The following is a 27,221-nucleotide window of genomic DNA, read 5'->3' as shown; positions in this document are numbered from 1 at the left end:
TCACTTCTGGGCAGGCACGAGGTCATGGATGGCCTGGCCCTGCTCCAGCCTCTGCTCCATCTCGATGAGCAGCTTCACACCATCCACCACCATCTGTACCACCTCCACCTCTGAGAAGCCCAGGCGGTCTGCGTCGGAGACCTCAAAGATGCCCCCCACAGCAGCTGTGTCCATACCACCTGTGCCTCGTTTCTGAAGCTGTAGCCGCTTGAGCACCTCCGGGAACTTCTCATGCTTGCCCAGGTGGGGCAGCTTGATGTGCACACCTGCCTGCAGGCCTGTGCCCAGGTTGGATGGGCAGGTGAGGATGTAGCCCAGGTGAGGGTTCCACGTGAATTCGTAATTCTTTGACTTGAAGAGTGCTTCAATCCGGGTGAGGCCGTTGCAGAACCCAGGGAACACCTCCTTCATGTTGCCCCCTTTCTGCATGGAGATGACCGCAGGTGTCTTCCTCGTCGACCCACATCGGGAAGGTCTTATTGTCATTCTGCCAGATGCTGCGGGCGTCCAGCCAGTCGTGGACAGGAGTCGAGGCCAGGAGCAGGGGCGACACGGGCTTACCGAAGAGGACGTGGTCGTCGATGAGCTGCTGCTGCTCCGCCTCGGTCCTGCTCTTGAGCGCGTAGTACCGGGGCCGGGTCGCCGGCCAGGCTCGACGGAGCTTCCACGGCGAGCGGCTCGAGGGCACGGCGGTCCCCGCAGCTGCAGTGCAGGGGGAGGCAGAAGCCTTGGATGCTGCGACCCGTGCGCACCCGCCAGCTCAGCACATAGTTGGGGTCCCGGTCGTCGCCCTGCAGGTCGTCGGGGTTGAGGCCGGTCTTGTGCTCGTAGCCACCGTGCCGGTCCTCGAGGATGGGGTCAAATAGCTCCTTGCACACGTCATATGACTCCTCGTCGCCGGCCACGCAGCCCACGGTCATGATGTAGGGGTGGCCCGGGTTGTCCACGTCGGTCTGGATGACGTCGTCCAGCGGGAAGCCGCTCGCGCGCTCTTGGCGCGCAGCTCCTCATACAGCTCGGGGGTCCGCACCTTGGCCATGTGGTTGCCGTGGCCGCCGAGGGGGGGGGGAGCACCTCCCTCAACGCGTCGTGGCTGTTGGAGAAGGGCGTGGCGGGGCGGGTCCTGGTGGGGGGGCTTGGAGGGGGGGCAGGTGGGCGGGGCGGGGCGGGGCGCTGCCTCCGTCGGCAGCTCCAGACCCGTGCAGGCCAACAGCCTGGTTTTGTTATAATTGTATTTTTTTTCATAGTTACTTAAACTATTTTATTTTATTTTTTTAATTGGAGTTCAATTTGCCAACATATAGCATATCACCCAGTGCTCATCCCATCAAGTGCCCCCCTCAGTGCCCGTCACCCAGTCACCCCATCCTCCCACCCACCTGCCTTTCCACCACCCTTTATTTGTTTCCCAGAGTTAGGAGTCTCTCATGTTCTGTCTCCCTCTCTGATATTTCCCACTCATTTTCTCTCCTTTCCCTTTTATTCCCTTTCACTATTCTTTATATTCCCTGGATGAATGAGACCATATAATGTTTGTCCTCCTCCAATTGACTTACTTCACTCAGCATAATACCCTCCAGTTCCATCCACATCGAAGCAAATGGTGGGTATTTGTCGTTTCTAATGGCTGAGGAATATTCCATTGTATACATAGACCACAGCTTCTTTATCCATTCATCTTTCGATGGACACCGAGGCTCCTTCCACAGTTTGGCTATTGTGGCCATTGCTGCTAGAAACATCGGGGTGCAGGTGTCCCGACGTTTCATTGCATCTGTATCTTTGGGGTAAATCCCCAGCAGTGCAATTGCTGGGTCGTAGGGCAGGTCTATTTTTAACTCTTTGAGGAACCTCCACACAGTTTTCCAGAGTGGCTGCACCAGTTCACATTCCCACCAACAGTGCAAGAGGGTTCCCTTTCTCCGCATCCTCTCCAACATTTGTGGTTTCCTGCCTTGTTAATTTTCCCCATTCTCACTGGTGTGAGGTGGGATCTCATCGTGGTTTTGATTTGTATTTCCCTGATGGCAAGTGATGCAGAGCATTTTCTCATGTGCATGTTGGCCATGTCCATGTCTTCCTCTGTGAGATTTCTCTTCATGTCTTTTGCCCATTTCATGATTGGATTGTTTGTTTCATTGCTGTTGAGTTTAAGAAGTTCTTTATAGATCTTGGATACTAGTCCTTTATCTGATAGGTCATTTGCAAATATCTTTTTTCCCAGGATTGACAACTCGAGGAAAGATACATATAAAAATTAGCTCTTCCCAGTGAAAAAAATTCTAACTTTGATATAGGCTAAATTAAAGGCTGTTAGGCCCCTTAATAGTGTAAAGTGATTTGGGGGGGAAATTGACTCAGAAAACCCAGCATTCATGACATATTGATAAGTAAAAGCAGAAGACTACAGAATGGCCTACATAGTAGTCTGTATTGTACATATACATTAAAAAAAAAAAAGAATGGGAGGCCACATACCAAAATCACAACAGAGTTGATCTCTGGGTGGTAAGATTTTAAGTATTTAAAATTCTTTTCTTTAGGGTGCCTGGGTGGCTCAGTTATGTAAGCATGTGACTCTTGATTTCAGCTCAGGCCATGATCTCAGGGTCAGGAGATGGAACCCCCTCATTGGGCTCTGCGCTCATCTGGGACTCCGTCTTCCTCTGCCCCTCCCTCCCATGCTTGTGTGTACTCTCACTCTCTCAAGTAAATAAGTCTTAAAAAAAAAAAAAACTAGAAAAATAAGATCCTTTTCTTTGTGTTCTTCTGAATTTTCAAATTTTCTTTCATTGAGCACGTATTACTTTCTAATTAGAAACAGAACCATGTAAAAATCAAAAAAGAACTCAAGGTGGAAAGAGGGGGTGGGATCCATTTCAGAATGTAACTCTCTGTGCTCTTAAATATCTTTATCTGCAGTGTGATAGATATTTTTCTTGCTTTTGGCTGCCAGGCACCTTTTCAAAGCCTTCCTATACTTAGGTATTTCCTACCTCTTGACTCTATTTCTCCCTCCCCCAAAGTGGAAGACAATGGCTCATTTTCCCAGCTTGGCCTGCAGCTAAGGCACAAACCTTTGATGGAGGTTCTTCATGACCACGCAGAACAATAGCAGTGAAATTTCTGTCCAGAAGCCAGAGACATTCGAAGGCATGCATATGGGAAATCCGTGGCTGAGCGGCATTTGTTCATCAGAGGCAGAGGCCAAAATCCTAGTGGGAACTTTCTGGGCCAATTGGTGGTGGCTGTAGTGTCTCCACAGAAGCAATCTTGAGATGTGGTTTGGATCCTGTCTGGCCTGTGGAAAGTCTCTGCCAGATTCTCCAGTCTTCCAGGAGATTCTGTGAGCTACTTACTATCCTTTTATAAGTGGCATTTCTGCTCAAACTACCTAGGATATGAGTTTTGTTGACAGCTGAGAACCCTGACTATTATGGACTGAACTATGTCTTCTCTAAATTCATATGTTGAAGCCCTAACTCCCAGTACCTTAGAATGTGACTATATCTGGAGGTAGTTTAAAGAGGTGATTGAGTTAAAATGAGGTGGTTAGGACAGCCTCTGAGCCAATGTGATGGGTGTCCTTTTAAGAGGAGACAGCAGGGGCCCATGCACAGAGGAAAAGCCAGTGAGGACCCAGAGATAAGGCAGCAGTCTGCAGACCAAGGAGAGAAGCCTCAGAGGAAAGCAAGCCCTTGCCGACACCTCGATTTTAGACTCCTAACCTCCAAAACTGTAAAGAAAAAAATGTCTGTTGTTCCAGTGACACAGGCTGTGTCATTTTGTTACAGCAGCCTGAGCAGACTAACACGCTGACAATACAAGGACACGTCTGTAAAAGAAAAAAACCCAAAACCTATGCCTCCGCCCCTGTTTTTGCGCTGAGCCACAGCAGTGGCCACAGAAAATGAACGCAAGATGGGGAAGGCCACGGCGACCAGTCAGGGTGGAGGAAGTCCGCGGCCTGTGGCTGGTAGCCAGGATGGCAGGGCCTCAGAGAGCTGATAGCATGTTTAAGGCACATACAGAGAATCACAGGTCAGGAACGGGGGCTGCCAGGAGGAGACAGAAGGCAAGATTCATGCCCACATGTCAGCATGATAGTTCACATCGAGGGCATGTACCGGAAGACACCAACCGCAAAGAAAACAGATCCAGAGGCGAACTCATTATTCTTTTGTTTTAAATAACATGCATCCATTTGCATTTGGTTACAAAAGAATTATATGCTTATTATAGGACATTTTAGAAAATACAGATTTTTAAAAAATATTTTATTTATTTATTTATTTGACAGAGAGAGAGAACAAGCAGGGGGAGCAGCAGAGGGAGAGGGAGAAGCAGGCTCTTCGCCGAGCAGGGAGCCCAATGTGGGACTCGATCCCACGACCCCAGGATCATGACCTGAGCCGAAGGCAGACACCTAACCTACTTTTAGCCACCTAAGGCACCCCACAGAACAGATTTAAATCAACACATGCACATAAATAAACCTCACTCCCAAGCTTCAAACCTAGAGATAAGACTAAAATTTGAATGTGCTTCCTTTAGGTCATTCTCCACGTATATATAACACTTTTTTAAAGATTTTATTTATTTATTCGTGAGAAACAGAGGGAGAGGGAGAGAGAGAGAGATTGAGAGGCAGAGACACAGGCAGAGGGAGAAGCAAGCTCCCTGCAGGGAGCCCGACGTGGGATTCGATCCTGGGTCTCCAGGATCACATCCTGGGCCAAAGGCGGCACCAAACCACTGAGCCACCGGGGCTGCCCTATATAACACATTTAAAAAGAATCCTCACTGGCACGTGCCATGTAGTCCATTTCTATTGTTCATTCTCTGAACTGCTAACAATGTGGCAAGAGCATGTCTTGTTACATGAGCCTCGGGGAGTTGGTTTGCTGAGGGCGGACTGCTCAGCTGCTCAGCGGATCAAAGAGGCATGTCGCCAGTGAGCCTGGAAATAAGGGCAGGTTCTAAAAACAAAAACCGAAACAAGTTCATCTCACTTTACTCAAGGAGGTCTGCCATGATGCTGTCGCTTGTTGACTGCTTGCATTTGAAAAACTAAGTCTCAAGGTTTAGAAATCCATAGTTCTGATCTTTTTAAAAAGTAGTATTAGAGAGATTGTATAATGGTTTATTGAGTTTAGAAATTCACCAATGACTACCTCCAGCCTTCCAAAGCTTTTTGCTAAAGCAGCCTGTACATGTCAAAAAATTGCTCTAAATAGCTTGCAAACCACTCGACTCTGCCCCTTTTATGTAGTAAAATTGGTCAGTTTCCCAACAGTAAAGAAGAGGGAAAATATAGATTGGCAGCAACCAACACTGCCCTGAGAACATCGGCTTTCTAAATCCAGGGCTTTTTAGTAGGAGACATAAGTAATTACAGCCTTATGTAGCTGTTAACTAACGTTTTCAAACCCCAGGAAAAAAGAGCATTCTTTTGCTGGCTTTTGTTTCTGCTTTGAACTCAGGGCTGTAATTCCTCATCCTGCTGGGCCAATCAGGGACACTGGTGACTTTTCACTAACCAGATCTAGATTTGCAGCCCCAACTGGGCACTTTAAATCACACCCAGAAGCAAATTGGAAACTCTTGTCTTCTGGGAAGCCTGGATATTTTGTGAGACGGTTAAAACCTTCTGCATTTGGGCTTGAACCTGGCCCACACTTTTGTGACTGCCCCCCTGGGTAAAGCCTTTCTGATTTTTCACTTCAGACAAAGTAAAAGAATCACTGGTCTCAGATGTGTGTGTGTGTGTGTGTGTGTGTGTGTGTGTGTGTTTAATCTGGGTAAAATATACATAAAATGTACCATTTTAACCATTTCTGTAAGTGTACAGTTCTGTAGTATGAAGTGTATTCCTTGCTGTGCAACCATAACTGCTATCCATTTCCAGAATTTTTTAATGTTCCCCAAGTTCCATACCTATTAAATGCCAACTCCTCATTTCCTGTCTCCCCTACAGTCTCTGGCAACTGTCTCTGTTTCCCATCTCTGTGAATGTGACTCCTCTAGGTACCCTGTATAAGTGGAATCTTAGAATATTTGTCCTTTTGTAACTGGCTTCTTTTACTTAGCATAATGCCTTGAAGGTCTGTAACATATTGTAACATGTGTCAGAATTTCATTCCTTTTCAGGCTCTATAACAGTCCATGTGTGTATAGACTACATTCTGTTTATCCATTCATCTGTTGACAAAACACTTGGCTTCTACCTGTTGGCTACTGTGAATGATGCTGCTATGAACATGGATGTAGCAAAATCTTTCTCATTTCTTGCTTTTGAATCTTTGGGGTATTTCCCCACAAAAGGAATTGCTGGATCATATGGTAATTCCATGTTTACATTTTTGAGGAACTGCATATTGTTCCCCAGAGTGTCAGACTATTTTACATCCCCACCAGCAGCATGCAAGGGTCCCGATTTCTTCAGATGTGTTTGTTTTTAAAAAGATTATATTTATTTATTCATGAGAGACACACACAGAGAGGCAGAGACCTAGGCAGAGGGAAAATCAGGCTGCCTGCAGGGAGCCCAATACAGGACTTGATCCTGGACCAGGGACAATGCCCTGAGCCAAAGGAAGGTGCTCAACAACTGAGGCACCCAGGCATCCCCAGATGTGTTTTAAAGTACCCACATTTGGGGCACCTGGGTGGCTCAGCGGCTTAAGCCTCCCACTCTTGATTTCAGCTCAGCTCATGATCTCAGGGTGGTGGGAATGAGCCCCAGGTCAGGCTCCACACTCAGCAAGGAGTCTGCTTCTCCCTTTTTCCCTCTCCCTTGCCCTGTGCACCATGTTCTCTATCTCTCTCTCTCTTTCTCTAGAATGAATAAACAAATCTTAAAAAAAAAAAAAGTACCTACATTCGCATCACCAAATCACCATTTTCATTACCCCACAGAGCTTTGTTAAAAGTGGTTCCCAAACTCTGATGCAGGTAAAAATAACCTAAGGAGGCATAGAGAGAGAGAGAGGCAGAGACATAGGCAGATGGAGAAGCAGGCTCCCCACAGGGAGCCTCATGTGGTACTTGATCCCAGGACCCTAGGATCATGACCTGAGCCTAAGGCAGATGCTCAACCACTGAGCCACCCAGCTGCCCCTCAACTGCCTACATTTTGATCATCTTTTTACAGTTTCTCCTATTTATGCTTTCCTGTATTTTTAAAATGTCCAACATTGAACATGCATTACTTTTATAATTAGAAAAATGATCCTCAAAGTATTACACCAAATAAAAATTCCTTGAAAACTCAAGTATTTCCTCTGTCGGGTTTTCTTTAGCAGCCACTTCCCTTCCACTCGAGACCTATCAGTCCCTCAGAGTCTGTGCCTTCCTGGCATTTAGTTTATAATTCTTCTAGACTATGTCTCTCTTTGAGAAGCAGTGGTTGCATTTATTTTATTTTATTTTATTTTATTTTATTAAAAAAAAAAACAGTGGTTGCATTAATAGAAACTTGAGAAAGAGGCCAGTGATTCTTGCCAGCAGTGCCTCATGGGTAATGGGATTCACTTTGGAGGCTGGGACATGGGAGTTCAGCATGAAACCCAGACACAATTAGATTCAGGAGACTGCTAGCTTACCGGAGACCACAGTATCAATTTATTAAATTACAGTGAGAAATAGGAGATCGCCAAATAGGACTACTTATGTGAGTCAGTCAGCACATGTTTTTCCCTGTAGAAATACATACCCGAGAGACCAAATGACTATTGGGTAAGCATGAGAATCAGACCACAAGAAATCAATGGTTAAAATCAGTGGTGTCATAAAACTACTGTCTCCTGACAGAGCCATTTGCCTTCTGAAGCCATATTTGCTAAAAATTCCAGAACACATGGGACAGTGAGTCAGAAAGAGACCTCACCTCTTGACCATCCTGGGGATCCACAGGCAGGTTTGTCCTTCTGCTCTCTTTATTTCTATATTCTATGCAGAATATCCCCTTTCTTTCAGCACATCATTCACCAGACAAAACACATAAGTAGGTTAACTCACATTCTGGGAAGGCTTTCCTGCAGATGTGTCCCCACAGTCCTATATGCATCGGGTACCTGAGCAAGATCAGGCAGTGCTGTTAGCATTGAGACAGGACGTGGGCTGGGGCAGGGGAGGAGATACTGAAAGATCTGCCTTAGATGCTGCAGCCTGCTTCAACAGCTAGAAGAGGTGTTACAAGTATGACTAAATCAGGTATTGAGGCTGAAAGATAGGAAGTGACAACAGGAAGGAAAACAAGAGAAAGCCCGAAGTAGATCCGAGGCCAAAGCCAGAGGTGCAGAGACTGTACTCAGACTAATTCTCATGGATATGGTCTCCTGATGATGACAGAGGCTTGTAGAGAACTCAGAGCCTGTGTCAGGGCTATGACCACCCCCCCCCCACTTAGAGACCTCCACACACACAGACCAGGTCCTGTTTAGTGCATCTGACTGGTGATTTCTAAGTATCTCAAAAACACATTTATAAACCATCTGTTAGGTAGGGTGGCTCCTTTAAATGGCTGAGCTCATTTGTTTTATGGTAATTTTCATTCAGAGGGTGACTTCTATCTGACCTCATTAACAAATTCTGAGGTCATGTTATTGGACCCTATGGAAGTTATTTATATGTCTGGTCACCCTGATAGCCAAGGAATATCATGAATCCTCTCTATGTGTTCTCACCACCAAAGGCAAGTGCTTTAAAGAAAATTACAAGTCCAATGAAATTTGGGTGAATATATACATAATATAATTAATTAATTAACTAATTGTATTCTCAGAACACAGATCAATTAATTTCAGGGTTTCTGTGTGTTGCTGCTTACTATGATGAACAGAATTTATATATTATTTAGATCATCCAATTATCGTGAAGTACCATCACATTTGGCACTTATCTTTTTGTTTTCCTTACTGTATTTTTTTAAAGATTTATTTATATATTTTAGAAAGAGAGAGCGAGCATGTGCACACAAGCTGGAGGGAAGGGGCAGAGGGAGAGAGACAGAGAATCACAAGCAGACTCCCTGCTGAGCTCAGAGCCTGACTTGGGGCTCAATCTCATGACCCTGAGATGATGACCTGAGCTGAAACCCAGAGTTGGACACTCTACCAGCTGAGCCAGCTGGTATGTTGTACACTTTAAATGGGTGAATTGTATAGTAAAAGAATTATATCTCAGTGTAACTGTTAAAAACTCAAGGACAGAGGTGCCTGGGTGGCTCAGTCGGTAGAGCATGCAACTTTTGATCTCAGGGGTCATGATTTCAAGTCCTACTTTGGGCATACTGCCTACTTAAACAAAAACAAATAAAAATAAAGCATACAATTCAATGGTTTTAATATATTCACAGATAAGTGCAACCACCACCACAAACAATTCTAGAACATTTTCATCACCTTGAAAAGAAATTCTGCACCCTTTAGCTATCACCCCTTAATTACCCACTGTCTAGCCCTAAGAAACCACTCATCTGCTTTCCATCTCTCTAGATTTGCCTGTTTCATATTTCATACTAATGAAATTATATACTACGTGGTTTTTTTGTGACCATCTTCTTTAATTCAGCCTAAACTTTTCAGATTGGTCCATGTTGTAACATCTGTCAGTACCCCATTCCTTTACATAGCCAAATAATATTCTACTATATGGATATACCACTTTCATTTATCCATTCATCCATTGATGAACATTCGGGCTGCTTTTGGCTATTATGAACAATGTTCCTATGGATATTTGTGTACAAGTCTTTGTGTGGCTATGCATTTTCATTTCACTTGAGTCTATAACTTGGGGTGACATTGTTGGTTTCTATGGAAATTTTATGTTTAACATTTTGAGAAACTGCCAAATTGTTTAGCAAAGCAGCTAAAAAAAAAATCACTTTATAATCTAATCATAAATGTATGAAGGCTCCAATTTCTCCACATCCTTGTCAATACTTGTTATTAACTGACTTTTTTATTAGAACCATCCTATGAAATGGTATCTCATTGTGGTCTTGATTTGATTTGATGATCTGATGACTAACAGTGACTAGCATCTCTTCATGTGGTTATTGGTCATTTGTATATCTTCCTTGGAAAAATGTCTGTTCTGATCTTTTGCCCATTTTTTAATTGGTTTGTCTTTTTATTATTGACATATAGAGTTCTTCATATAGTCTAGCTACAAGTCTTTTATCAGATATACTATTTGCAAATATTTTCTCCCAACCTATGTGTTGTTTTCTCACCTTCTGATGGTGTCCTTCAGAACCACAAACGTCTTAAATTTTGATGAAGCCCAATTTATCTTTTTGTTTTTCCAAACCACACACAGAACATGGTATCTAGGTGATTAACTCACAGCATCATGATGGGCTACACTTAACCTTCTTTCTTTTCAATACAACATGCTTTAAATTTTGGAGTATTTGATTGAATTCATTTAGTCATTAGCATGCCAAATGTACCCAGGAGGAAACCACAGATCCACAATTTCTGGTTCAGCACAAGGGGTAAAAAAAGAAAAATTCAATCTACTTCCTACCTCACCATCCAGTTTGACATCTTTTTTTCCTCTTTTCACATCCCTTCTTTTGAGATGAAACTTTAGTAACCAATTTATATAATGGCTTCACTTATTCCATGGCCTTGAGTGGCCAGCGTTGCAGACACATTTTTTCAGGAAGAATTGTTATTTTAATAACATTGATTCTTTCCAGCAGTGATAATGGCAGAGCACTCTTCCTGGACAATGACTTTGGAATAGCTCACAATGGGGGACCGAGATTGTACTTGAAAGATTTACCTAGCCGGAAGGTTTATAAAACTTACTCTGTGTTTACTCCTTATCAAAGATGGTCAAAACAGCATTGTTTTAGTTCTCTCTCCTCTTAACAAAACCTATGGCTGAGGTCTATAGCTCACACACTGTATTTTTAAGTCAGGGACTAGAAGGGAAGGGAAGATTACAGTTTTTCTAGTTCTTTGGGAGTGTTGTTCCATAGCATGAGGTCATGAGTTAATTTATCACAAATGATTATTTTTCAGTCCAAGTTATTGTTGGCCATATGTTTGAAATAGATACCAGCCAAAGCATATGTAGCTGTCCTAGCTATACTAGTAAGTACAACACAACGTAAAAAATTCTCCGAAGATGAGGTATCCTCTGAGACAGATCCTGGCAGCAAGAAGGGCGTATATGGTTTGCTAAGACTGCACACCAGAAACAATATAAGCATTGACGTCACTCTTTTTCCTGGGTAATAAGACGGCATGTGCAGATGAATAGAGCAGATAAAAGGCCTTCATGCCAGTTACCTGGTTATTGATTCTGAGGTTTCACCTTTGACCTATGAAACTCTCTAGGGAGTTTCCTCCAGGGCCAATGCTTGGGGAAAATAATATATCTCTATACATATACATATACATATACATATATATGTATAAAATCAGTGCAAAGTTTTATTTTTTTTAAATCAATTCCCTATAGGAGCAAAGTCCCTGGTGAAGTGGTTAGTAAGCAACAAAGCCTCTAGAGAATTGCTGTTTCCTTCCAAAGCTTTTCTTTTTTGTCTTTAAGCCTACAAAAATCACCCTCTTAAAATGTGTTTTTGGAAAAATAAATTAGTAACAAATTTCAATGTTTTAAAATTCTATTAAAATGCCAACTGATTTCTTTCAGGAATGGTTTAGTTTCTTTCCGCCTCCAGAGCAGTAGTAATTTTTGTTATTTGCCATGTGAGCACTCATGCTTATGGAGAATTATAGGCACGCAGTTATATTTAAAGTGAATATTATTTAAGTATTGAAGGGTATGGAATTATATTCATTGAAATATAATTAAAGTACGGAGACATAATAATAAGTGGGTGGAAGTATGTGCAATAATAGTTCAAGGTAATCATTGCATTACGATTGGGCCACAGATTACAGGAGAGTATAATGAGGTCTCCATTTAATTAGGGCACTTTAATTCTGAGCCAGATTGGAGGCAAAGGGCACTTCAGAGAAGTGCTAGGGCCCATTCTTACTACAGAAATAGGCGAAAATGGCGTTCTGAAAAGATTTTCATTTGAGTTTAGGCTTAGCCAGTGAAATGAGAGACAGAATTTTAACCTCTGATTCCATTACTTCATTGTGTGGGCACAGGATACAATCTATGTCCATAGAATCTCTATGCTGAGGCAGTGCAAATAATTCTTGAATGGAGCCCCCAAGTGTCTCCCAATCCATCCCCATCTATCCCCTCCTACCGTAGCTCACATTATTCCTACACGGAGAACCTCCACTCTGGCTGAATGTCCTTGGCTTGGCACTGGAAATACCATGAGCATGTCCTGAGAACAGGTATGTCCACATGTACATGCTGTTGAGACTTGGTAAAATGGAGCAAGGGAATCACTCAGCCAGATTTTTCAATGCTGCTCTGGGTCAGCCACCCTACCCCTCCTCTGGCTCCCAGGAGGCCTTGAATTTCATCTTTTTTTGGTCCAGCTGATGTGCCCAGCAAGCAGCCCTTCAGAATGGCTGCCAGGATCCCTCAAGTAGGAAACTGGCACCCTGTTCTTGCCCTCCGAAATCAGTTCCTCCTAAACTGACCCCTCCCACCTCCTGGTGATGGCCAGAGCCATCCTCCCTCCCAGTTCTCTTGCCAAAGCAGCTTTCCAAGCCACCCTTATGCCTCAAAAGTCACTTCTACCTCTGAATTCCTCGGACTCTAATTGTCTGTGGGGTTCACAGAACGATTTGTGGATGAATAGTGAAGTAATACATCACCACCCACTTGTCCTCCCAATAATTATAAGCTATCTGTGAGGAGAATTCCATGGAGGCTCTTCGTATCTTCAGTGGCTACCAGAGTGCGGATTGCCTAGCAGTAGTTATATATGGTGTTAAGAGTCATTTGTGCAGTGCTCTCGTCAAAAATGGGTAAGCTGCATCTAAACACAAGGAGACATCAGACAAAGCAAACTGAGTGATATTTTATACAAGAACTGGCTTGTACTCTTCCACCATGTCAAGATTATGAAGGGTGAAGAAAGACAGAGGAATGTTCCAGGTTAAGAGATTAAAGCGATATGACAACTGAATGCAATGTGTGATCAAGGATTTGATGTTGAACCATAAGACTTTTCTCTATAACAGACGTAATTGTAAGAATTGGTAGAATCTAAATAAGATCTGAGGATCTAATCATGTCATTTCCATGTTCATTGACAGTAAGGGACAATTATACAGTGTTTATATGAGAATATCCTTGTTTGGAAGGAATATACACAGAAGTATTTAGGGGTAAAGAAACTTCATGTGTGCCATCTACTCCCAAATGGTTAAAAAATGATTATAAATATCATATATATATATATATTAGGTATCACCCACACATATAAACATATGTATACACATACAAAGAGAAAAATAAAGCAAATTGTGGTAAAATGTTAATAGTTGGAAAAATCTGACTACATGAGTGTATGGAATTCTCGGCACCATTCTTGCAACCTGAAGTTAGAAATTGTGTCAAAATGAAAGTCTTTTGTTCACTTTTGTTATTTTTTGAAGTGTGGGCTCTGGAATAATGCTCCCTAGCTTGGAATTCCAACTCTGCCGCTTATCAGTTGGATGACTGTAGGCAAGTTACTAGGCCCGTGAGGGACTCTGTTTTCTGATCTGGGTTATGAAGATAATAATGGTACTGATTAGAGCAGGCTGCTCAAGTATTGATCTTAATTCTGGGAAAATTAAGCACTGCAAGTCTTTGGCCCAGAGTCAACTTGTGGTAAAGGATAGCTTCTATTATGAGATGGCCCAGTCCATGTTTCCAAACTACTTATGATAGAATGATGTTGAGAAATCATGAATTACTAGGGTCAGGAAGGGAACACCATAGGCCATGAATCTCTTGCGCACTTCCAAGGGGCCTTGCTAGCTGCTGTGACAGCTGAAAGCACCTGGGGGCTATCAATTCCTAATTTTTAAAGATCGTTAGGATCTTTAAAGAGGGCTTACTTAGCTTTGGACCCCCATCCAGGGCTCAAGCACAATAGGATGATCACCCTACCGGTGGGTGACATATGGCTGCCAATTAAAATCCCACCAGGGCCATTCCCAGAACGAGCTTTAACACATGGCCAGGTGGCTTGCGAGTGCTTTGGGCTGGATGCAGATATTTGTCCTCTCTTACCCAACAGAGAGCTGTTCTGAACAGCTCAGAGTCTCATTGGCTTGACAGACCCCGAGTCCTAAACCCAGAAGTATGTTCACATGGGAGAGAAATAACTACTTACAGAATTATCTAGACCAAGTCCTTTATTTCACCTCAGAGGAAACTGAGGCCCAGAAAGCTAATGAGATTATGCTGGCGATTACTCTGTGGGTATTCGTACTGGGAGGACTAGAGCAAATTTCCCTAAATCTCTTGTCTTTGTCCTTTCCATTAAGGCCACATTGCTTTGTGGCACTGTGACCAATAGAGTCAAGGAACTCGGAGAGGCAGATGTATAAGGAATGACAGGAACCAGGGGCAATGCTCCCCTCATAGGCTGGTGCCAGTCAGCCTCTAAAGGGTCTCTCTGCTGAGACATGGTTAGCAAGGACTCCATGTCACAGGGATGCACGAAAAATAAGAAGGCAACATTTGCTGACATTTGAACAGTAGATCTCTGTAGGCCCAGGTGCAAATTGACCAAAATAAAGTGTTCAGTTTTCATTACACAATTTGCTTCCCTGATATTTACATGCTCTTTCTTCTATCTTCATCAAGAGGCTTCTTACCACTTTCTCTGGTTCTAAACGCCAACGATCTCCCTACCTTCCACTTTGCTATGACCATCTTGGACTTGAGGACATTAAGTGTGGCTTCACTGTAAAGTTCATAGTTGACCTTGACCTTGACTAATTCAGGGTGTACAGGACTGTTGCAGAAGGAAAATTCAGTTTCCTTTTGTTGTTGGTTAGGAAAGCTATTTCAAAAACAACTTGGAAGGTGACTGGAAAAACCATCGATTCGGAGCTGGATATCTCTTTAGAGCTCATCCCACCCATTGAGGGAACTTTGTTGTCTCTGATAACTGAAAGTAGGGACAATCCTTATTATTTTTTTTTCAAATTCTTCTGGAAGGAAGACAATACAATTAACACAGAAAAATATGCAACTGGGCATCTGGAAGGATTGTTTTTTCCTTTTTAACCAATGGCTGCTACGTTGAGGAAAGGTCTCAAGGCTGAAGAGCTAAGTGAGAATCTGATGGCAACCAAACTCTAGAATCTTGAAAAAAAACAATCTGTGTTGATTGAAGCATGCACCAGAAAGAGAGCAAAGCAGATTTCTGAATTCTCTATGAGGCTTACGTTATTTGCTTGGCAAGGTGTTAAGAAGACATTTTATTTATTTATTTATTTATTTTTATTTTTATTTTTATTTTTTTTTTGTTTTTTTTAAGAAGACATTTTAAAATCTTGCATAGGCAACCACAGCAGGGATATGGTGGAGATCACGTGTGGAGCTCTTGCAAAGTATCTTTACTTTGGTTATATATCTCTCTTTCCAAAATATCAGGAATCAGCATTTCTGAATTTGAATTAAACAACATTGGTATTGGGGCGCCTGGGTGGTTCAGTAGGTTAAGCTTCTGCCTTTGGCTCCTGTCATGGTCTCAGGGTCCTGGGATGGAGCCCCGCATTGGATTTATCCAAAATCCAGAATCTTGACTCTCAGCTCTTAGGACTGAAGGTATACTCCTCAGGAAAACATAGCTAGACACCTAAACTTAGATTCTGTCCTGGTAAGAGTAATGACTTTCTGTAGAGAAAAATCATAAAATTTGAAGATAATTAATTTTTTTCTTTAATTAGTGATGTGAACAATTTTTCTAAAGACTTTATTTGAGGGATCCCTGGGTGGTGCAGCGGTTTAGCGCCTGCCTTTGGCCCAGGGCGTGATCCTGGAGTCCCGGGATCGAATCCCACGTCGGACTCCTGGTGCATGGAGCCTGCTTCTTCTCCCTCTGCCTGTGTCTCTGCCTCTCTCTCTCTCTCTGTGTGACTATCATAAATAAATAAAAATTTTAAAAAAAAAGACTTTATTTGAGAGAGAGTGTGCATGAGCAGGGGGAGGGGCAGAGGAAGAAGCAGTTTCCCCACAGAACAGGGAGCTGGATGCAGGGCTCAGGTCATGACCTGAGCCAAAGGCAGACACTTAACTGACTGAGCCACCCAGGTGCCCCAGTGATATGAACAATTTTGCTGGAAATGGGAGCTCTTTGCTTCCAACAGCCTTTGACTTCCAGCAGAGGTGTGCAACCTGCTACGTGTCCTCAGGGCAGAAGACCCCCAAGGAGTCAGCTGACTTCAGCTCTCTCTTAACTAGGCACACCATGCAGTGTGCAAAGCCATTGACAGCAGATACCCAGAATTAGGGAGAGTTAGAGTTTGCTCAAGGGGAAAAATGGAGAAGAAACAATTGCCCAGAAACCAGAGTGCTATGCTACATTTCAAGAAAGCATATTATAAAGAATTCAAACTTGGTTAACTATGTCATAAAAGTCATAGATTTTGAGGGGCACCTGGGTGTCTCAGTTGGTTAAGCTGCCCACTCTTGATTTTGGCTCAGGTTATGATCTCAGGGTCTTGGGCTGGAGCCCTGCACTGGGCTCCCTGCTCAGCGGGGAGTCTGCTGGAGATTCTCTCCTCTTCTTCTGCCCCTCCCCCTTCCAAATAAATAAATTAATCTTAAAAAATAAAACAACTAAATTTTGAAAAAGCTATGGGTGTAGAGCAAAACAGACATCTGTATATCTCAAAGGCCCAAATGTCTTTTTTCTTGCGTATCCAGTTTAGTCTATTCCATTGTATTCCTTCTGCCTTCATCTGGATTTGGGGTCTCATTCTGAGCCATTGCAATAGCTGGCTAAGTGATCCAGACTCCATATTGCTGCTGGGGTTGCTTTAATTTAAAAAAGAAAAAAGCTTTATGGGAAATTGGAGGCAGCCAGGATGTTGAACAGCAGGGAAATACTTGGAGGCACGTTGTCTCCTTTATGTAATGAAGTTACTTATTGTCTAGGCATTGAAGGCTGAGCTTTCAGAGTAGTTCTTCATGACCTGGAGAATGGTCAGGACAGAGCACTAGGTAACAGAAGTTGTGTGGCCTATGTGATCCTGATCAGGTAACTTGGATTTATATATAGGCCTAGCTGTGCCTGTTGGGGTGGCAGCCTGGCTTAGTTGGAGGAGCATGTGACTCTTGATCTTGGGGTGGTGAATTCAAGCCCCATGTTGAATGTAGAGGTTACTTTAGAGTAAAATCTTAAAAAAAAAAACAACTTAGCTGTTCCTTTACCTTTGGAAAGGTGAGAAAGATGAAAAGGCACAGTCTATTACCAGAAAGAAAATTTTAGTATAGACCAGCCTTTCTCAGCTGGAGAAAGAGAGAATTACACCTTAAGGCACCCATTTGTATGTAATAAAGTAATTTCTCTCCAATCTCTCTAGAATGAAACTAGTTATGTACCGTCTTTGGAAGAATTAAGAAAATGATCACTTGAAATGTTTTTCTATGTTGTGTAATTTAGAAGAGGATCTGCTATAAAGCATCATCTGTATGCCCACAGTCCAGGGGCACCTGGGTGGCTCAGTGGGTTAAGCATCTGCCCAGGTTCATGATCCCGGGGTCCTGAGATCGAGTCCCTAAACAGTGTGTGTGTGTGTGTGTGTGTGTGTGTGTGTTTGGGGGGGAGGAGCCTGCTCAGCAGGGAGTCTGCTTCTCTTTCTCTCTCTGCCTGACTTGTGCTTGCTTTCTCTCTAGTGCTCTCTCTCTCTCAAATAAAATCTTTTTTTTTAAAGCATCATTCATATGCACAGAGTCCAGATGATGAGGCCAACCAGTCCTTGACCTTTACCATCAAGGCCATTGTCATTAGAGTCTTCCTGTGGCCAGCATTCGAGGCCCTCTTCCCCAGTCTCTCACTCAAGATCTTTAATACCAAGATCCTCAGGTCTTTGTACCACTCTGCCCAACATCCTCCCTGACCCCACTTCTTAGTCCTCAAGTGCCAATGGCCTGTGAACCCTGGACTGAGCTAATAGCAACTGGACCAAACCCTGGGGGAGAAAATGTCAAAGGAAAAACATAACTCCAGAAGGTGGATAGAAGCCATGGGGATGTTCAAGGCATCAGAAAGGGTGAATAGGGGCATCAGAATGAGCTACAATATTATTGGTCTACTTATCCATCTGTTTATCCATTCACTTATTCAGCATTTATTAATAAGAACCTACTAAGTGGGAGGCAGGCACTGTGTGTACAGTGATGAGGAAGATAGATGTCATTCTTTGCCCATTGGCAAGGAATTTATAGTTTAGATGAGCTAAGCAATGGGAGGAAGAACAGGGTTTTATAGATTCCAGAGGAAAACCGCTGTCATCTAAAACTTTGCAGACAAGGCAAGAGAAAAGAAGTAAGCTGGGCACCAGGTAGTCCAACTGACACCTTCTGATCCAGGCAGCTCTCATAGACACAGGTGGCCAAGAAGAATGTATGGGTAACAATCTTCTTGGGGAAGAGATGGGAGCCCCCGTCCACCGCCCCATTGGCAAACTTTGGCCTCCATAAGGAACAGCAGCAGAGCCAGTGTGAGCGTGTCAAGTATGTGCCACTGTGAGCTCAGGGGATCACGCCGCTTCTGGCCTGGGTGTATTTGGCCCGCTAAGGCTGTTAGGGAGTGGTGGAGGATGCTTGTTGTATTTTTTATCACATGCCCTTGGCCTTATTGGACTTCAGCTGGCATAGGTGTTCCAGGGCCTCTTAGCTTCTCTAACTTAGGGCTTTTTACCAAAGCTTAGTGAACTTGTCTAAGCCCATAAAACATCCAGAAATTTAGAGGAGGCAAAGCCCCAGGGGTACCCACCAACCAGAGGGAGATCGGAGTCCATGGATAAACGGTCTCACCTCTTGTCCTCTGGAAGGACGTTTCCGAAGCTCAGTCTCTCTGATCCATCAATGGGTTCCCAGTGAGAATGAGTCCACAGCAGTAACCAGCCCAACAAAGCACCATTCCTTTGGCTTTTTCTCTTTCCCTGTCTCACTCTCCTCACTCCCTCACTCTTATTCTTGGGGTCACCTTCCAAATAAACTACCTGCAACCAAGTCCTTGTCCTAAGCCATATGGTGGGGGAATCTTGAACAAAGGCAGGTGCCATGCCCCTTCAACAACACTACCCTAGCCCCGAGGAAAGAGGCCTTGCAGGTAAATCACTGAATTTTGGACTACCTTGCCCACCCTGTCATATCTGCATCTGGCCACTGCCTGTGTTATCTGTCCCCTGGATCCTGCCCTTCTGTGGTGTCTGTTGGTCTGCCCAGGCATGGGATGGATGGACTGCTTGCAATGGGATTCCTTCTTGTTTTCTCAGGCCCTGATATCTTTCTTCTTGGCCTCTCCTGTCCAGCATGCTGGTGTGGTCCTGCCCAGCTCATGCCACTTGTCCGCTTGGAATGGTCTGTTCTGAGTGGGTACAAAAGACCTTTTGGTCCTAGTGGTTGCTGAGATCTGCCCCTCCCCCTAGGGGTGAGACACCCTAAAACAGCAGTCTACCAAGCACCCCATAAAGTCTCAGACAGTAATAGATGGATTGGGAGTTCACGCTGAGAGAGGTGGGGGAGGAGGATCCAGGGTGCAGCCTGAGGCAAGGGACTTGTGGGGAGAAGACATTCATTGTCTGTGAGCCCAAGCAGTGCCCCTTATGCTGTCTCAAGACAGAACTGCCTCCCCACAAAGACTCGATCTGGGTTTCAAAGAAAAAATGGACAGACTGATCCACATGATGGGCCACTGCCTCTAGGGATTCAGGAAGAGCCTGAGGGTACAGATGGTGGGCTCTGCCTCGTGCCCCAAAACAAAGACACCTTGGGGAGACACTGGCCTTCTCCCCACCTTTCATGGGAAGATGCAGCTCAAACCCAGTTAGAAAAGCAAGAAATTGGGTGCCAGGAGAAGTGACTTGGGGCTTGGCTTGGCAGGGGTCAGCCTGCAAGCCATGAGAAGACAGGTAGCCTAAGGTGACAGGGAGAAAGTTCACAGGGTGCAGGTGATGTCTCTGAGGACCCTCAAGCCACCAGGGAGGGAAAGAAGTCGTTCTGGAATACTAGTGAAGTTGGAGGGTCTGGAGCATGAGCTTCATTCACTCCCATAATGGACCTTGTTTCTTCCTTTGGGGGACATAGGCCGGTGCTAATTACTTGTGGAACAAAAACATTCAAATCCATCAGATTTCTGAATCTACTTAGATCAACTCAGATCTTCCCAGTTTCCCCTCTCTGTTTATTCAGGGCCCTTCTCACAAGGATGAAGAGGAACAACATCTGCTTTGCCCTCTCCCTTTCTCCTGGGGTTGCTTACCTTGGGGGCAGAAACATTTGTCCATTATAGCCAGTAAGATCCTTCTTGTTGCCTGGTAGTTGAGTGAGCGGGTCTCTGAGATAGAATGGCCATCACTTTGACCCAGGTGCATGGAAGCCTACCCTCTTCCTGCTCCAGGCTATGCCAGCATGCACTCTGCCCCCTTACCTGGACACGCCAAACGGTCTTATAGTCTCCTCATGGAGTGAGTGGCATTGTCCTTGTCATGGAACCCATGGTTTGCTTATTTACATGGACAATCAGTTACTTGCCCATGAGGTGAATAATTTGTCTCATCTCGTTGGCTTTTGAGTTTCTTCCCTCCAAAACTAATAGGTTGTCTATCTTTGGTTTTGGTAATAATTCAACGTAAAGGCATCCATTCCCTTCACATCTTACAGATCGAGTATTCCTGACTCTGAAATGAATTTTCTGGGTTCAGTGTCTCAGAACCATAATAACTGACTTGGCAATATGAAAAGTCATTTACAACAAAAGTACGATGAGGCTCCTCTTCATTTGATACTGGAAATATCTTCCATAAATCTAGCTTATTAAAACAATGAGTCTCTCATAATATCTATGCAATTTTCAAATGATAGGGTCATAAAATTGCTATAAAATATTAAGTCTATTCTCTTTTGATGATAATGATGCAAATATTGATGTAGGCCCACTAAGATACACCAAGCACGTGTTTATCAAAATGGATGGATAGTGATATTGAAATACTTCTTCATAGCATGCATAAACGAGATTATGTGCTTTTACATTTTTTCTTTGTCTTTTCTAGTTAAAAGAGACATCCTTCATGTTTATGAGTGTGATTTTCATAAGACTTCACATTTTTTTATATTGAAGTTTCCATATACTACATTTTCATGACCCTTCACTGACTCACTTATACATTCACTCCTCAACAAACAGATACGTGTGAGGTAGCATGTAAGTGCTTCAAGGAGTAAAATGGATCAAAACAGTTCACAATGCTCGAAAGTTCACAATTGTGTGGTGAGTTTAGGGAATACAGTAGGGATATGAGAAGAGCTATCCAAAATGGCACCCACAAGAGAATAAACGTGAAATAAAGATGTGATCATTGTGCTATGAGAGAAGAGAAAGGGGTAGTTCCTTCCAGCTTGAGTATGAGAGAGAGCTTCCGGAAAAAATCACCCTGATCAGCAGAAACCACCACTGCAAGCAGCTACCCAAGCCTCCCCTAACATAAGATGCCATCTTTTCAAAGACTGATCCAATTTCCTCCTTGAAGATGAAGTTAATAGTGTCGTCCCCTGCCTTTTGGTAGAGAAGAAATAATCAGAAGTTTTGCCATACAGAGTAGAAATTGAGAGGATTATGTGGATATTCTTTATAAGGTCCAAAGTAATTTACAACTCCAAAGCATTTATTATGATTGCTCTTATATTTTTTTTATTAGTTTCAGAGGTAGAATTTAGTGATTCATCAGTTGCATACAACACCCAGTACTCATTCCATCAAGTGTCTTCTTTAATGCCCATCACTCAGTTACCCCATCCCTCCACCCACCTCCCCTGCAGTGACCCTGTTTGTTCCCCTAGAGTTAAGAGTCTCTTATGGTTTGCCTCCCTGTTTTCATCTTATTTTATTTTTCCTTCCCTTCCCCTATGTTCATCTGTTTTGTTTCTTAAATTCCACATATGAATGAGATCATATGATAGTTGTGTGTCTCTGACTTATTTTGCTTAGCATAATACTTTCTTGCTCCATCCATGTCATTGCAAATGGCAAGATTTCATTGTTTTTGATGGCTGAGTAATAATCCATTAAATATATATATCTCCAGTCATCTGTTGATGGACATCTGGGCTCTTTCCATCGTTTGGCTACTGTGGACATTGCCGCTATAAATATTGGGTGCATTTGCCCCTTTGAATCACTGTTTGTATCCTTTGGATAAACACCTAGTAGTGTGTGGTGCCTGGGTGGCTCAGTTTGTTGGGCACCTGCCTTCGGCTTGGGTCATGATCCCAAGGCCCTGGGATCGAGCCCTGAGTTGGGCTTTCTGCTCAGTGGGGAGCTTGCTTCTCATTCTCCCTCTGTAGCTCCTCCCTGCTTGTGTTCACTTGCTCTCTGTCAAATAAATAAAATCTTTTTTATTATTTACTTATTTTATTTTTTAGCAGCAGGCAGAGAGAGCGAGAAGCAAGCTCACTGCTGAGCAGAGAGCCTGACGTGGGACTCAATCCCAGGACCCTGGGATCATGACCCAAGCCGAAGGCAGATGCTTAGCTGACTAAAGCCACCCAGGTGCCCCAAATAAAAGTTTAAAAAAACAAAGCAAAACAAAAAAACCCTTAGTAGTGCAATTGCTGATTGCTCCTATGTTTAAGAATCCCTACCTCACAAATGTAAAAGACTATAAAGGGACTGTTTGGTGACTCTGGAGCATTTGTAAACCTAAGCTGTCTCAATCTCTTGCTCAGGCTGGGTTCCCTGAGGTTCTCACCACGGCAGCTTCTGTGTAGGCGTTGGCTCTGAGAATCTTGTTCTGACGAAACCCAAACATGTGTGCGCTCACCTTGTTCTCAGCAAAGCTTCCTCGCTGCCAGGCCTCTGGAAAGGGGTAAACACTAACTAAGCCCAGGCACCCCTTCTGTTTCTTCTCTTCCTCTGTCTCAAATTCATCCAAAAATAAGTCAGCAGACTCATGAAACCTGATGCCTTTGAGCAGATGCCAGGAAGAGTTGCTCCCTGGCTAGAATAATTAAGAGGGAAGGGAATTAGGTCTGGAGTTGCCACATTAAGAAGCCTGATGTAGCAATATCTGTTGGGCCTTCCTTGGGCAGACAGGGTCACCAACTGGGATGTTCTAAAATACTCACAAATTCTTGTATACTATAGCCACCATTTCCTCCCCTTGAACATGAGCTGGCCTATGGTGACTCACTTCTCACCAACAGAATGCAGACAAAGTGACAGTTGAGTGACTGCTGAGGCTGAGTTATCAAGGGTAATACAGCTTTTGCTAGGCTCTTGCTCTTGGGATCCCTGCCTTGGGATCCCAGTGCCATCATGTCAGGTGTCTGGCTACCTGGAGGCCACCATGCTAGAGAGCCCACATGGAGACCCAGAAAGACTGCCTGAGGTGTCCCGGTCTCCAGCTGTTTGAGTCCTTCCAGCATCAACATCCAGATTTGTGAGTAGATGAGCCTTGGAGTGTTCCAGATCCCAGCCTTGGAGCATCCCTTGCCAATGGCGAGTGGAGCTGGCTTTCGAGTCCCCTCCACTATCATGGAGCAGGGCGGTCATGAGCTGTCCCTGCTGAACCCTGTTCAGATTGCAGATTTCTGAGCAAGATAAATGCTGCTGATTTAAGCTACAAGTTTTTGGGTGGTTTATTATGCAGCCAAAGTAACTGTAATATCTACTTAACTTCGTCATACAATCAGTTTTATTTTCCCCTGAATCAAGCCATCGAACTGTTGTTTAGCCTGGTATAGACAGAGCCAGACTTGCTATTTTTGGAGATGAAGTTCCCAGAGTGGGTCTTCATATCTGGGACATGCAGGCCATAATCATTTCAATCTACTCTCATTTAGTAGCAGAGAAGTGGGCTGGTTTTTTTTTTTTTTCTTTTTCTTCTATTTTTATTATCTCTGGTAAAAACAGGATCTGTGTATTTGAATTCAGATCTCTTCTCAATTCCCTGTCAATTTTTGTTGCAAGCTTTCTTTCCCACAAGGAAATATTTTATCGGTTTCCAGAATTCAGCACTGCCCAGCATTAATTTTGAAATCACAGTGTTTAATAGGGATTTATCTATAGAAAAAGTTGTCTCTATAATTTTCTATTCCGGTGACTGGAAGCTGCTGGGTCAGTGCAAATTTTAATGCTATTTGTCCCCTGTGTATTCATTTACTGATTTAAAGGAGGGGTGGGGGACAGGAGGCCCAGGTTTTGACTTCTTGGAAATGGCCTAAAATAGTTAGCTGAGTGAGGACTCACAGATAAATAGATGTTTTTAAATGCAGAGAGCATTAAAAAAAAAAAAATCTAGTAAGGAGATACTATGGAGAAAAGAAGTAAGGAAATACCTCAGTTCTTATAAAATTGTACTTTTGAAAAAAAATAAAAAATAAAAAGTAAAATCGTACTTTTGGTAACACAACCATCTAGAATGCATCTCTGAGCAGAGACAGACGAACATTGGAAAAAAAAATGACAGGTGTGCAGAAATACCTGAATAAGTGTTCGAGTTTTCATAATTTATTCATAGACAAGTTCCCCAGCTTTCACTCAGAGACCATTTCTTCACACGGCAGTAAATTCTAGCTTCTGAATTTGCAAATATTTTACACAATATTGTAACATTCTTGGTCATCTGGTTTCCTAATCCATGGTAGATTAGAATTAGCAAATAAGCAAGGGGGGTGGGGGGAATGCTTAAGGGGGAAAGATAGTAGGGACAGGTACCAGTGACAGTAGTGGGAAAAAAACATCTCAGAACATGAGACAGAAACTTAAAAGTGAAACAAGAAATCAAAATGCACAGTCCATTGCCCTTGGCATAGAGGCAGACAGCTCTACCTGCCTCAGTGATCCAGGAGAACATCATTGATGTTCATTAATTGACAACCATCACGTGGTGACAAGTCGTGGTGAAATTTTATTCAGGATGCTCTTTTTATAAAAGAAGGGAAAGTTGTTTGGGCTATATTTTAGAGAAACTAGAGAAAATGAGCTGAAGAAACAAGTTTTAGCACTTAAAAAGAGAAAGTTCTGTTAGCTAGAAAAATCACTTAGGTGGACACATTTTCTCACACGTGGGTTAAGTCTGGACTTGCAGCATTATGAATATTCATCTCAATGACTGGAAGTCATGTCACTTTGTATAAGGTCTCACAGGTTCGATTTTTGTCTTTAATGAGAAGGTAAGGTTATCTATTTATTTATTAATTTATTATTTTTTTTTAATATCAAACTCCCCTCCTTTCTTCCGGATTGAAGACTCTGCTTTCTTCGGGGAGATGCTCCTTTAACCCGAGGGTCAAAGGGGAGTTGCCATCTTTTCACAGACGCCACCTCCTCGGGCATGGTGATTGGTTAGAGGTGGCGCCTGCCAAAAGTGGCCTGATCCCTGGTCACAGTGGTGGGACTCAGGGATGAGCTTGTGACCTAAGACAGGCCCGTGCCCACCAGAGTAATTTTAATTAGCACAAAAGAGAGAGACCACTTTCCCACTTTCCTATGGGGCCGTGAAATTGAGTAGATAGGAGGCTGGAAGCTTCCAGGGCCTTGGTCTCAGCCTCTGGGCCTAAATGGATCTGAGAAAATGTCACAGGGTAAGAGACAGCACACAGATCCTGAGGAACTTCTTTCCATCCTTTGAGGTTCCTGGAGCTGTCCCGATTTTGCTTACGTGACTCTGTGTGCTTAGCAAATCCCTTGATTCTAGAAGCTACCCACAGTGTCCTTGCCACAAATCCTCTTTTGCATAAGTGATTCTAGTTGGCTTTCTATCATTCTGCTGCTAAGACGTCTGCCAAATGCAGAGAACTCTGGAAACTGGGTGAGGCCCCTGTGGGCTGGCGGCTGCAATCTAGAGGGTCTGATGTGGATGTCAAGAGCAGAATGCTGAGAAGCAGTTCCTGTTTGTGCAACTATGGGGGAAGGGACGTCTCTCGAGCCACATGATTGGGAGGAAGTGCTGCTGCCTACCTTGGGGGGGGGGCGGGGTAAGGGCAGGCCTCAGGCTGTAGTGGGAGCAAGCTGCATTATCAGATTTCCTTTTTCTGGGACGCCTGGGTGGCTCAGTGGTTGAGAATCTGCCTTCGGCTCAGGGCGTGATCCTAGACTCCCTGGATCGACTCCCTGGATCCAGTCCCTGGATCGAGTCCCTGGATGGAGACCCGGGATCGAGTTCCGCATCCGGGTCCCTGCGAGGAGCCTGCTTCTCCCTCTGCCTATGTCTCTGTCTCTCTCTCCTTGTCTTTCATGAATAAATAAATAAAATCTTTTAAAACAGATTTTCCTTTTCTGAACAATGCAAGCCCAGGGCTCAGCCTCACTCTCCGGCTCCCCTCACCCCCACAGGCCCTAAGTGAACCCGCTGATCAGGCGTCATCCCAACTCGGGGGCGGGGGGGGGGGGGGGGAGGTGGAGGGCAGCTCTTTGAGGACTCTTTCAGTTGGAACTTTCTAGGCCAATGTGGGTTCTTAATGTCTCCTGTTCCCTCATGACCAGGAGAGAGGTAGACAGCCCTCAGTGCTAAAGGCGTGCCTCTATGGTGACAAGTTCACAGACATGGCACAGAACAGTGACAGCGAACGCTTTTGGAGAGTGCCATGCCCTGTTTTCAGTGATCCACACTCTCTGAGCTGGGTGCTAATATTATTGGCATCTTAGAGACGGACCAATGGAGGCTCCCAGAGATTAGGAAGTCTGCAGTAGGCGGCATGCGTATGAAATAGAGCCAGGATTTAAACTCAGGCAGTCTAACTCCAGAACCTTCTCTCCTGGCCTCTACCCTGCTTTGCTTTCGAGACACAGGGCCCTGGCAGGAGCACACACGTGAAATGCTCCACCTGCTCAGCCTCCTGCTCTCTCATCCCTGTTGGCCCTGGAAGTGGGTGAGGCAGATTTGGGGTAGGGGGTGGAGGTCTACTGCCCTGCACTCTATGGGAGTTTCCCATCATTTTGGGATTCAAATCAGTCCTGTTTTTTTTTTTTTTTTAATATTTTATATATTGATTCATGAGAGACACAGAAAGACAGGCAGAGACAGAGGCAGAGGGAGAAACAGCCTCCCCTCCGGGAGCCCGATGCGGGACCCGATCCCAGGACAGGGGAT

At 44.0% G+C, this 27,221-nt stretch overlaps 1 pseudogene; it reads right to left on the bottom strand.

Moving 5' to 3' along the window:
• LOC121482490 lies at nt 1-26,495 on the bottom strand (annotated as a pseudogene).
• Nucleotides 26,496-27,221: the final 726 nt, after the last annotated feature.

The sequence above is a fragment of the Vulpes lagopus genome, chromosome X (assembly GCF_018345385.1).
Source record: "Vulpes lagopus strain Blue_001 chromosome X, ASM1834538v1, whole genome shotgun sequence".
NCBI lineage: Eukaryota > Metazoa > Chordata > Mammalia > Carnivora > Canidae > Vulpes > Vulpes lagopus.
The sequence above is the reverse complement of the archived record's forward strand: the minus strand, read 5'-3'. Positions and strand labels throughout refer to the sequence as shown.